This window comes from Oncorhynchus mykiss, chromosome 9 (genome assembly GCF_057628025.1).
Source record: "Oncorhynchus mykiss isolate SJ-2025 chromosome 9, ASM5762802v1, whole genome shotgun sequence".
NCBI lineage: Eukaryota > Metazoa > Chordata > Actinopteri > Salmoniformes > Salmonidae > Oncorhynchus > Oncorhynchus mykiss.
The window spans coordinates 58673648-58688065 of NC_143030.1; positions in this window are offsets into that span (position 1 = coordinate 58673648).

Here is a 14418-nt window from a genome sequence, read left to right on the forward strand (position 1 = left end):
GGACATTGTTTCTGATCGGGGTCCCCAGTTCACATCCCGAGTGTGGAAGGCATTTATGGAACGTCTGGGGGTCTCGGTCAGCCTGACCTTGGGGTTTCACCCGGAGAGTAACGGGCAGGTGGAGAGAGTGAATGTAGGTTTCTGCGGTCGTATTGCCAGGACCGGCCGGGGGAGTGGGCGAGATACGTCCCCTGGGCTAAAATGGCCCAGATCTCACTACAGCACTCTTCTACCAACATGTCACCATTTCAGTGCATGTTGGGGTACCAGCTGGTCCTGGCACAATGGCATCAGAGCCAGACCGAGGCTCCTGCGGTGGAGTAGTGGGTGCAGCGCTCTAAGGAGACCTGGAGGGCCGTCCATGAATCACTACGTCAGGCGAGTGGATGGCAGAAGAGGAGCGCTGACCGTCACCGCAGTGAGGCCCCCGTTTTCGTACCGGGGGACAGGGTCTGGCTCTCGACCCGAAACCTGCCCCTTCGCCTGCCATGCCGGAAGCTGGGTCCGCCATGTGTGGGGCCATTCAAAGTCCTGAGGAGAATAAACGAGGTGTTTTATCGATTACTACTTCCTTCGTATTATTGTATTAACCCCTCGTTTCATGTGTCTCTCCTCAGGCCGGTGGTAGCTGGTCCCCTGCAGGAAGGTGAGTTTCCAGAGGTCCCTCCGCCCCCTCTGGACATTGAGGGGTGAGGGGCCTGCAGTACCTTGTGGACTGGGAGAGGTATGGGCCGGAGGAGAGGTGCTGGGTCCAGGTGGGGGACATATTGGATCCATCTATGCTGAGGGAGTTCCATCGCCTCGATCCGGATCGCTGTGCACCTCGCCCCCCGGGTCGTCCTCGAGGCCGGTGTCGGCGCGCTGCGGGAGCCGCGCGTCAGGGGGGGGGGGGAGGTACTGTCACGATTATCACCGAAGGTGGCTCCCCTTCCCGTTCGGATGGCTTCGGCGGTCATCGTCGCCGGTCTACTAGCTGCCACCGATCCCTTTTGCCCCTTTTCGTTTGGTTTTGTCTAATCGGTTTCACCTGTTCCTTGGTTCATCCGGAGAAGTTTTGTTCGCAACGAGCCATGTGGCCCAAACTGCTGCATATACCCTGACTATGTTGCACAGGACGCAATTGTGACACAATTTAGTTAAAATAAATTAATGTTAGCAGGCAATATTAACTAAATATGCAGGTTTAAAAATATATACTTGTGTATTGATTTTAAGACCGGCGTTGATGTTTATGGTTAGGTACACATTGATGCAACGACAGTGCTTTTTTCGTGAATGCGCTTGTTAAATCACCAGTTGGGCGAAGTAGGCTGTGATTCATTGATAAATAAACAGGCACCGCATCGATTATATGCAACGCAGGACAAGCTAGATAAACTGCTAATATTATCAACCATGTGTAGTTAACTAGTGATTATGTTAAGATTGATTGTTTTTTACAAGATACGTTTAATGCTAGCTAGCACCTTACCTTGGCTTCTTGCTGCACTCGCAAAACAGGTAGTCAGCCTGCCACGCAGTCTCCTCGTGGAGTGCAATGTAATCGGCCATGATCAGTGTCCAAAAATGCTAATTACCGATTGTTATGAAAACTTGAAATCGGCCCTTAATCGGTCGACCTGTAGTTTACATACTGCTTTCCTGTTTTCACATGTACACACTGTATTCTATTCTACTGTATTTTAGTCAATGCCACTCCAACATTGCTTGTCCTAATATTGATATATTTTTTAATTCCATTATTTTACTTTTAGATTTGTGTGTATTGTTGTGAATTGTTAGATGGGATGAGAACTGAGGACCCTGGTCGGAGACCATGTCCACGGGCAGTCTATGGATAGTTTGGGGAGAGAAATTAAGTGGGCGGCATTGGAGAACCGATCCACCACTGTCAGGATGGCTGTGTTGCCATCAGACGGGGAAGAACCGTGACAAAGTCCAGGAACATGTGGGACCAGGGATGGTGGGGGACAGGCAGAGGTTGGAGGAGACCAGCCGAAGCCTGCCGAGGAGTCTTGTTCTGTGCACAAACTGTGAAAGCTGCGACAAATGCGGATATGTCTAGGACCATGGTATGCCACCAAAAGCTGAAGCATCGGCTTCCACAACGAACTGACGAGATGGGTCCGGATGAACCAGGATTGGAGATTTGGTGAAGCGATGTTTGAGATCCCAGAACGCCCGGGACCACGTGAACGAAACCTTGGGCGAGGCGAGTGCTGACAGGGGGGAAGCCAGAGTGCTGTAACCCCAGATAAAGATGCGACAGAAATTGGTGAACCCCAGGAAACGTTGCAGCTGCACCCTTGGCTGAGGCCAATCCATCACAGCTCTCACATTCCCGGGATCCATCTGGAAACTCCAAGCAGAGTTGATGTAACTCAGAAAGGGGATTGTGGAGCAATGGAACTCGCACTTCTCCACCTTCACAAACAGCTGATTCTCCAGAAGGCGTTGAAGGACCTGTCAGACGTGGAGCAAGTGTTCTTGAGAGGAGTGGGGGAAGACGAGGATGTCATCAATGTAGGCGAAGACGAACTGGTTCAACATGTCTCAGAGAACATCATTCACCAGAGCCTGGAACACAGCAGGGGCGTTGGTGAGGCCAAAGTACATGACCAGATACTCGTAGTGGACACTGGTCTTGTTGAAGGTGGTCTTCCACTCACCCCCCTCTCGTATCCGTGCCAGGTGGTAAGCGTTCCATAGATCCAGCTTGGAAAACACAGTGGCCCCTTGGAGCAGCTCGAAGGCCGAGGAGATAAGTGGTAGCAGGTATTGGTTCTTAACCGTAATGTTGTTAGTCACCGGTAGTCAAGGTGCAGGGTCTTGTCCTTTTTCTCCACGAAGAAGAAGCCTGCGCTGGCGGAAAAGGGCTGGATAAATTCAGCAGCCAGGGAGTTCCCAATATAGGTATCCATAGCATTGGTCTACAGACATCCCCAGGCTGCATGGTGCTAGGGAGAAGGTCAATCCCGCAGTCATAGGATCGGTGCTGTGGACACAACATGACCCGGACCTTGCTGAACACCTCCCGGAGATCCTGCTTCTACACCTGCATTGCTTGCTGTTTGGGGTTTTAGGCTGGGTTTCTGTACAGCACTTTGAGATATCAGCTGATGTACGAAGGGCTATATAAATAAATTTGATTTGAAATTTGATTTGGTACCCTGTGGGAATAGCAGAGAGGTCCGGGGCACCGTCCGAGCCCCCAGGAAGATGTCCCTAGACAGGTTGTGCTGACTTCAGGCAATGGGCGTCGCAGAACGGGCTCCAGACCATGATGGCACCAGTAGACCAGTTAATGATGGGATTGTGTAGTTGGAGCCAGGAGAATCCCAGTTTATACGACCATCAAGGTCATACAATAGTACCCATTCTAGCAAAATACATTCTAAGTCAACTCTTTCACCTGGAGCGATACTAAAGCTTTTATGGCAATCACTTCCTCTCTGGCATAACATACCCAACTGTATCTATGTTTTACAGGCAGTCTCTATCGTGTAGTCTGCACCAGCTGCAGGCACAGCACAATAACAATGTCATCCTGTTTTGCCTCTAGGCCAAATATTTATTTTCAAGTTGAAATTTTATTGGAAAAAGTATAGTGTTTGTCTCTGTATTGACAATATGACATTTAACTGAAAATATACTGAACAAAAATATAACCGCAATAAGTAAAGTGTTTGTCCCATGAGCTGAAATAAAAGATCCCTGAAATGTTTCATACTGTATGCACAAATTTGTTCACATTCCCGTTAGTGAACATTTCTTCTTTGCAAAGGTAATCCATCCACCTTACAGATGTGGCGTATTACAAAGCTTATTAACCAGCATGACCATTACACAGGTGCACCTTGTCATCCTGACTGCAGGAATGTCCACCAGAGCTGTTGCCAGATAATTGAATGTTAATTTCTATACCATAAGCTGCCTCCAACATCGTTTTAGAGAATTTCGCAGTACATTCAACCGGCCTTACAACCACAGTGTAACCACGCCAGCCCAGGATCTCCCCATCCAGCTTCTTCACCAGTGGGATCGTTTGAGACCAGCCACCCGGACAGCTGATGAAACTGAGGAGTATTTCTGTCTGTAATAAAGCCCTTCATTCATTCTGATTGGCTGGGCCTTGCTTCCCAGTGGATGGGCCAGTCTCCCAAGTGGGTGAGCCTATGCCCTCCCAGGCCGACCCTTAGCTGTGACCCTACCCCGAAATGTGAAATCCATAGATTAGGGCCTAATGAAATTATTTTCAATTGACAGATTTCCTTAGTATATGAACTATAACTCAATAAAATTGTTGCATTTCTATTTTTGTTCAGTATAGTTGAGCCACAGTGGGCGCAGGTCCAGTATGTGCTGACAGGTTGGCTCTCTCGCTGTAGTTGGTTTTACTATCCTTGTAGGGACATTTCACCGGTCCACACAAGGAAAAAGGCTATGTTAGGTTTAGGGGTTGGGTTTAGGGTTAGGGTTAAGGAAAATAGGATTTTGAATGTGAATCAATTGTTTTGTCCCCACAAGGATAGTGTGTGTTTGTGTGAGTGCGGATGTGAGAGAGGGTGGGAGTTCAAGAATATACCTCTCATGGGAAAGAGAGAGAGAAAGAGAGTTGGTACAGTAGATGTAGCTATTTGCCAGGCCCTCAGTCGGGAGTGTCTAGTATCACAGAGATGTACAGATTAGGATGGCAGGAGATCAATGGGGGCGGTTCATCCTCACAATCTTTAAAAGACCCCCTGCCCAGGCACACACACACACATGCTGGAGAAGTAACATTTTATATAGTGCCTTTATACAGCCACGGTTACTGACTAGCAGCTGTGTGATGGCTCAGCTGGCTCAGTAGTGTCAAAGTGAGCCGAGATGATTAGTCATAGGATAATAATAATAATAATAGTAAAAATAATAATACATGGGACTTATATAGCGCTTTTCAAGGACCCAAAGTTGCTTTACAATTATAGAAATGAAAAAGAAAAAGAAAACAATACATCAAACTTAACAAAACATGAATAAAGAGAGGGGTGGGCTCAAAGAAGGGAAATAGTGATGTATCCGTGTATGGGGAGAGGAGGGTTGGACACAAACCCGGTTTAGGGTAAGGGGTGGAGATTGGGATTTGGATACACACACGGTACAGATCTGAATCCCATGGAAAACATATGGTGAGATCTGACAACAGCAGTTGGTGGAAGGCACCCCCTCAAACACTGAAGAATTTGAGCAGTTTGCAGCTGAAGAGTGGGCCAAATGGCCAGTAGAAAGGTGAAGCAATCTCATTGATGGCAGGCAGTTATCTTGGCCAAAAGCTGCGAAAATAAGTAATAGATATGAGGTGCCAATAAGTTTGTCAATGCCATTTCTAATTTTGATATCATGGATGGTCAGTCCTTGCATTCATAGCTCTGTCTATGAATTTGAGAGTGATTTCGTTTTTCCAGCCCCATCCCTCAGCATTTTACCGAAACAATGGAGGGCTACACACAGATAAAGTGCCATCAGAAAGTGTTCATAACCGTTGTCTTACAGCCAGAAAAAAAAGACCTACACCCAGTACCCCATAATGTCAAAGTGGAATTATGGTTTTCGAAATGCTTACCAATTAATACAAAATTAAAAGCTGAAATGTCTTGAGTAAGTATTCATCCCATTTGTTATGGCAAGCCTTAAGTTCAAGAGTAAAAATGTGCTTAACAAGTCACATAATAGTGTTTAACATGATTTTAGAATGACTACCTCATTTCTGTACCCCACACATACTGTACAATTATCTGTAAGGTCCCTCAGTCGAGCAGTGAATTTCAAACACAGATTCATCCACAATGACCAGGGAGGTTTTACAACGCCTGACAAAGAAGAGCACCTATTGGTAAATGGGTAAAGAAAGCAGACATTGAATATCCCTTTGAGCATGGTGAAGTTATTAATTACACTTTGGATGGTGTATCAATACAACGCTCAGGGATTTCACCATGATGCCAATGATGACTTTACAACAGTTAGAGTTTACCGGCTGTGATAGGAGAAAATTGAGGATGGATCAACAACATTGTAGTTACTCCACAATACTAACCTAATTGACAGAGTGAAAAGAAGTAAGCCGGTACAGAATAAAAAATATTCCAAAACATGCATCCTGCAAAAAGGCACTAAAGCAATACCGCAAAAAATGTAGCACAACAATTAACTTTTTGTCCTGAGGACCAAGTGGGTCCCACTTTAAATGATGTGCAGCATATAAAGGCTTCATAAAGACTTCATAAAGCCTCCATAAACACTACATACATGAATTACAAATCATCTATAACTGTATGTCATGCTTTATAAAGAGTTCATAAATGTGGCATAACTGTGAGACGTAACCACCAATGTCAAATGTGATATAACCCACTATGTCAAATATGAGATAAATCTGTGCTTTATAAAGGGTGGCATAAGCACCACTTAATAAAGTCTTTATAAATCATATTAAAGTGAGGCTTCACAAAGCATTTATAACCCTGTTTATGCATCTTTGTAGAACATTGAAATGCCAGGATAGTGGGTTCGATTCCCGGGACCACCCATACATAAAGATATATTCACGCATGAATGTAAGTCGCTTTGGACAAAAGCTTCTGCAAAATTGTATATATTATTTTACTCTAAAACATTTTTAGAATGACCCAACTTCTTTCCCTCTTGGATGCATAGTCAATATTGGACCTGACGTCAACTTTCCCCAAAATGCTGTGCTGCAGGATGACACACCCTAAAGTGCAGTTATGCACAGCAAAAAACATTGTCAGGGCCTTGTAAAATTCGTTTGAAACCTCCCCCAAGAATTAGGAAAAAATGAGAAAGTCAATTTTTTGTTTTTTGTTTTTCCAGGTTATGAATGTACCCCATTTGTTTTATAGAAAAGCAACAAAATTGGATTTTCGTTGTTCACAACAGTGCTTAAACCACATTACGGATGACTTTTCAGGTCTGGGAAAAATCTAAGAAACTATTGGCCCTCTAATTCCGTGCACATGCCCTGCACTGTTGTTTGGTTAGCTGTGTTTCTGTTTCTGTAGTGCAATAAATGCACATTTGACAGGTTTGCAAATCAAAAAAAGATCAAGTTAACCTTTATTTATTGTAATTTAAATTTGTTTGTAGTAGTTAAGTGTTGAGTTAGATTACATACAGTAGCTACCTCAATCATTATTTCAAATCATTTTGGTAACTTCACAGCAATTGCTAGCTAGTCGAGATTCAGCAAACTAATGTAGTAGGCTCAAGCTAAATAAAAATCCCCGTAGATACAGCCACGTCTCATAGTCACGTCATGAGGTTTGTATATGAAAGAGGAATATAATAATACGAATTGAATGGAGTTTCCCATCTCCCCAATTAGAGTATTTCTGGCGCAGGACAGAAATGTCCTTATCCAGTTGGTGAGATAAAGGCATTTCCTAACAGACCTGCTAACTTTATTTGTTGTTACTTTTATGGTTGGAACCAACTGTGCCTCCAGCAGGTAGAAAGGCAAGAACCATTCATCCACTAGCTCAGAAACAAGCTACACTGTGCTGGACTTTTTGAAACGGTATTTGTCTTGTTTTAAAATGTACAAATAAAAGGAAATGTATGGTTGAAACATGTCTTTAATGTTCATTTGTTTTGGCTGTTAGTGATAATTCCCTAAGTGATAATACATTGTGTTTACATAATTAAGCCATTAGTATGTGTTATGAACGACCAAAGGTGTCTGACTTTATTGTAAGTACAGCATCATATGATATAAGGCATTTACAGTATGTGTTATAAATGACCAAAGGGGTCTGACTTTAAAGTAAGTATAGCATGATGCGATACAGAATCTTTATGGATGTGTCATGAGTGACCGAAGGTGTTTCACTTCAAACTAAGTATTACTGCTGATTCATGAAGATTATCTCATGATCCACAAGTTATTGTAGGGTGTGAGAGGTATTTAAATAGTTTGAGGAACCTGCAAAGCTTGCGTGTGCGTGTGTGTCAGAGCCAAGATGATTTGGAGTAGTCCAACATGAGACTACTGCTGGAGACCAGGGCTTAAATAGAACCCGTTACAATGGTGGCAACATTTTGTGGCTGATCTTTCAGCGAGGGAGTGGATGAATGTGTCAAAGACCTGACTGGGCCCAGCACCGCACGATATTGCTTGTTATATTGTTGTGTGCGTGTTTGTGTACTGAGGAACATGTACTGTAACTTGGTTCCAGAAGAAAGACACTTTCAATTTTCTTATGTTGGAGGCTTTCATCAAGGGAAGTGTTTCTTGGTGTAAAGTCGTGCCCAGGCTATTGCGCACCCAGCACAAATAAGCCTGGGATATCAACTATTCAAAGTTGGCCTTAGTTGCAGTGACCATAGAATTCTAAGGGAGAGCCCTTCCTGAGTAGAGTATTTCTCATCGGGCTATGTCCTTTGCTAACAAAAACATCCCCCCTGGTTGTCAACTAGTAAAAAAATCCACAAAGACATAACTATGGCTAAATCCTGCTGATTTTCACAATTTATCTTCTTAAAATGTGATTTTAAACCTAATAACTAACGAAGGCCAAGTTTGATGCGTTGGTCCACCAAACATTCAGTGCATTTGGGTGGAAGTGTCTGGGAACGAGATTAGGTGTAATGTGACTAACATGACATCACTTTAGAGCGTATCCCATCCTTCAGCACAACCCTTTTTAAAGCATATGTTTATATAATATTCGACATAGTTGGTTATGCCACATTTGACAGTGTTGATTATGTCACACAGTTATGAACACTTTATAAAACATGACATATGGTTATAGATACTTTGTAAGACATTTATGTAGCGCTTATGAAGGTATTATGAAGCCTTTATAAGCTGAACATAATTTAAAGTGGGACCATAGAGGGTCATGTTCGGGACAAATCCATTACAACACAGCGAGATATTTCTGTATATATTTTTCAATTAATGTGCAAATATTTCTAACACGTTTTCAATTTGTCATTATGGATTGTTGTGTGTAGATGGCTGAGAAAGCACATATATTTAATCTATTTTAAATTGAGGCTGTAACACAACAAAATGTTGAATAGGCAGGGTTGCACATTTTGGGGAATATTCAAAGGTGGAAACTTTCCGTGGGATTTAACAAAAATATATGCAAATCAATATTAATACCATTTAAATGTAGATGTTTGCATTGGATATATTTACCATATCATATGGCGATAGAAACATAAACCTTTTACCTTATCATAAGTAGACAGAATTGAAAATTATTAAATTCTTCTAATAGAAATAAAAAAAACAATTTAGTTACGAATTGAACTTTAATTAAATGAGTTCACATGGGATGATTTCACTGAACAACAAAATAATGATCCATTGCATCTCCTAAAAACCTTTTCAACAAACATCTGTAAAATGATAGTTTCCAGACTAAAGCGTTGGTAGTCTTCCTCTCAGGCTTCCATGTCATCTCCCTGGACCTCCTTAAGGTCCACCTCTTGAACATCAGACTCTGAGGCCTCATCTTCACTGTCACTTTCCAACCTTGTTGAGGATGGCTCGTTGTCAGGCTCAAAAAGCCTCAAATTTGCCCGGATGGCCAACAATGTTTTCAACCCTTGTATTGGTCAGCCTGTTGTGTGCTTTAGTGTGTAGGTTCCCAAACAAGGACCAGTGGTGCTCTGAGGCGGCTGATGTGGTGGGATTTGGAGGATCATGGAGGCAACAAGGGACAGAGCCTTAGATCCACAATGTCCCTTCCACCAGGTGGTGGCTGATATGTTGGCACGACTGCCATATTGCATCTCCATCCCAAAGCCCTTGCGTGGAAGTGTACTTCTCCAGATTGCCAAGAACCTTGCCCTCATCCAGGCCAAGGTGGCGAGACACGGTTGATGACACAATATGCCTTGTTGATCTCTGCACCAAACAGGATGCTTTTGCCAGCATACTTGGGGTCCAACATGTACGCTGTGGCGTGTATGGGCTTCAGGCAGAAGTCTTTACACTTTTTGATGTATTTCAGAACTGCAGTTTCCTCTGCTTGGAGCAACATGGAAGTGTGAAGGGCAGTACGGATTTCTTCTCTTACATCTGCAAGCAGAGTCTGAACATCAGACAGGATGGCATCGTCTCCCTCAATCCATGCAATGGCTACTGCTATAGGTTTCAGGAGTTTCAGGCTGCTTACCACTCTCTGTCAAAATACATCATCCAGGAGGAACCTCTAGATAGGGCTGTCCATATCGGCAGACTGATATGGCCATATGTTGGTGAAACTCCTTCCCCTCCAGGAGACTGTCAAACATGATGACAACGCCACCCCGAAGGGTGTTGCTGGGCAGCTTCAATGTGGTGCTCTTATTCTTCTCTTTGCTTGGTGAGGTAGATTGCTGCTATAACTTTATGACCCTTCACATACTGAACAATTTCCTTGGCTCTCTTGTAGAGTGTATCCCTTGTTTTCAATGTCATGATGTCCTTGAGGAACAGATTCAACCACCCATCAGAGATGATTGCAATAGAGTCTGCTTTCTATATGATTTGCTTGACCTTCACTTGAACTCTGTTGAACTTCGCATCCAGCAAATTAGTAATTAAAGCATGTCTGGTTGGATGGGTGTATGCTGGGCGAAGAACATTCCGAGATCTCTTCCAATAAACATTGCCTGTGAGCATCGGAGGTGAACCAGTTGCATACACAGCTCGAGCAAGACGTTCATCACCATTTCTCTGACTACGTTCCTCCATTGAGTCAAAAAAACGTCTGATTCCAGGAGGACCATGAGCTGTTGCTATCGATTCATCATTTTCACCTCGAATACAGGTAGGGGGACTTTTATCAGAGGTTGCTTGTTGTGAGCGCCGAGGGAACTTTATGCACTTGGCCAGATGTTTCTGAAACTTTGTTGCATTCTACACATATGATTTGGCACAGTATATGCAAATGTACAAAGCTTTTCCTTCTACATTAGCTGCAGTGAAATGTTTCCACGCATCAGATAGTGCTCATGGCATTTTCCTGTAAAGATTAGAAAAATGAGTAAAAAAAAATGAAAAATTCCATGCACAGATAAATAGTTAAGCAGTTAGATTAAACAACTCCTTTGTAAGATATATACATGCATGTTTAAATGGAACAGGTGAATTAACACTCCTCAGTTAGCACGCTCAAGCAATCTAAAACCCACATGGCAGCAAAAACTAACTAGCAGAAATTGTTAACAAGAGAGAAATTATTTAAACCAACTTTGCTGTAGGCTACTATTTACTAGTTAACAAAAATCATGTACAGTTGAAGTCGGAAGTTTACATACACTTAGGTTGGAGCCATTAAAACCCATTTTTCAACCACTCCACACATTTCTTGTTAATTAATAAACTATAGTTTTGGCAAGTCGGTTAGGACATCTACTTTGTGTATGACCAAAGTAATGAATCGAACAATTGTTTACAGACAGATTATTTCACTTATAATTAATTGTATCGCAATTCCAGTGGGTCAGAAGTTTACATTCACTAAGTTGACTGTGCCTTTAAAAAGCTTGGAAAATTACAGAAAATTATGTCATGGCTTTAGAAGCTTCTGATAGGCTAATTGACGTCATTTGAAAGACTGGAGGTTTACCTGTGGATGTATTTCAAGGCCTACCTTCAAACTCAGTGCCTCTTTGCTTGACATCATGAAAAAATCAGCCAATACCCCAGAAAAAAAATTGAGGACCTCCACAAGTCTGGTTCATCCTTGGGAGCAATTTCCAAATGCCTGAAGGTACCACGTTGTCACGCCCTGACCTTAGTTATCTATGTTTTATGTATTATTTTGGTCAGGTCATGGTGTGACGAGGGTGGGTATGTGTGTTTTTGTCCTGTCTAGGGTTTTTGTATATCCATGGGGTTTTTGTGGTGACCTGAATTCGTTCCCAATCAGAGGTGGCTGTTTTTCGTTGTCTCTGATTGGGGATCCTATTTAGGTTGCCATTTTCCATTTTGGTTTTGTGGTTTATTCTCTATGTGTAGTTGCATGTCAGCACTCGGTCTATATAGCGTCACGTTAGTTTGTTAAGTGTTCTTTTTTTATTAAAAGAAGAATGATTCATATCACGCTGCGCCTTGGTCTCCTCTATACGACGAACTTGACACACGTTCATCTGTACAAACAATAGTAAGCAAGTATATACACCATGGGACCACGCAGCCGCCATACCGCTCAGGAAGGAAACGAACATACTTTGGTACAAAAAGTGCAAATCAATCCCAGAAAAAACAGCAAAGGACCTTGTGAATATGCTGGAGGAAACAGGTACAAAAGTATCTATATACACAGTAAAACGAGTCCTATATCGACATAACCTGAAAGGTGCTCAGCAAGGAAGACTACGGTTTGCAACTGCACATGGGGGACAAAGATTGTACTTTTCAGAGAAATGTCCTCTGGTCTGATGAAACAAAAATAGAACTGTTTGACCATAATAACCATCGTTATGTTTGGATGAAAAAGGGGGAGGCTTGCAAGCCGAAGAACACCATCCCAACCGTGAAGCACACCATCCCATCCTTGAAGCACGGGGGTGGCAGCATCATGTTGTGGGGGTGCTTTGCTGCAGGAGGGACTGGTGCCCTTCACAAAATAGATGGCATCACAAAATTATGTGGATATATTGAAGCAACATCTCAAGACATCAGTCAGGAAGTTAAAGCTTGGTCGCAAATGGGTCTTCCAAATGGACAATGACTCCAAGCATACTTCCAAAGTTGTGGCAAAATGGCTTAAGGACAACAAAGTCAAGGTATTGGAGTGGCCATCACAAAGCCCTGACCTCAATCCGATGAACACACAATCTTAGCTGAACATCGTTTGTTGCTATAAGCACAAACTTGGCAAGCTGTGCCAAGAGTGAATGGAGATGCATTGTATTCCAGATTCCCAGCAATTATCACACAAAAAACATACAAGGTTTCTGATGTCATTGTTTGCAGTTGTGCAGAGTGGATTTCCCCACAGTATAAACAAGTGCAATTTAAACCATTCATCATAGCAGGGTAAAGTTGCTCCTCTCTCTGTCTTCCCCTTCTAATGAGAAAGCTGTGAAATATAACACCAATGCATACGTGGTCATTATTCAGGAAAAAAGCATACATGAGTAGATACATCAAAAAGGTCATCATTGTGAATGAGGAAAAAAACTCCCACTGAATAACTACTCTTAGATTTATTCATTTTTAAAGGAATTTACTCTGAGTTTTAGTTTTACATCGCAGCATACAGTAAGGAAATCCATTTTCATCCACACTGGTCTAAGGTTATTACTTGGCACAGGTGCCCCAGAGAAGTTATGGAACATTTAACACAATGCATAAAGTTTTACAACTAAATCCCCTAGCTCCAAAGGCAATGATGGAATATCATATTGCTCAGGTGTTGCAATTCAGAGTCGATATTCTGTATTTCATGAAATACCATTCTCTTCCAGGGACATGGCCAATGATAGCAACTTTTATTAAGCACAAACGGAACACAGAAATTCCATTCTGAGGCACTGAAGAGCTATGCAGACAGGCTGCATTGCCAAAATCCCTCTCCCTTTAATTCTAGTCCTCGTTGCGGGGCGTTAATGACTTACACAACAGCTGTTTCACCAGGAGCGTTTGGGTTTATGATTCTTCCATGTGAACCATAACCACCCACAGTCAGACTGATGCACAGCAACCAGTGACTATCTCTGAGGTAAAACAACAGCGTTCTCCTCATTCTCCCACTCTCTCTCTCTCTGTCAAACACCTTCTCTTTCTGACATACACACACACTCAGACATACTCACTGTGTGTGTGTAATACATGTATGTGTTAGAGAGGACTAGAGAGAAAGAGAGGGGAGAGAGAAATCGAAATAAATAAAATCCCAGAGATAAAGAGAGAGAAATAACGGCAGAAATGTGATGGAGTGATAGCCCAGTCACTCATAGGATTAGAGTTACGACTCAGAGCTCGAACAAGCAAGAAATAACCCACTGCTGGGTCAAAAGATGTATGAACAATAATCTAGCAAGAAATAACCCACTGCTGGGTCAAAAGATGTATGAACAATAATCTAGCAAGAAATAACCCACTGCTGGGTCAAAAGATGTATGAACAATAATCTAGCAAGAAAGTAAAGCAACCCACTGATGGATCAAAATAAGATTTTGGGGGGTAATCCCAGTAACCCAACACATTGGGTTATTCACCGCGGTATTTATTTATAATAACCCAGCATGATTTCTGTGCTATAACCCAAATTCGGTTGCTTTTAACCCAGCATTTGTAGAGTGAGACAGAGAGAAGAGAGAGAGAGAGAGAGAGAGAGAGAGAGAGAGAAATGACAACCATCTGCTAGGGAGCCACTGGCGTTGACTCAGACAAATCCACCGTTC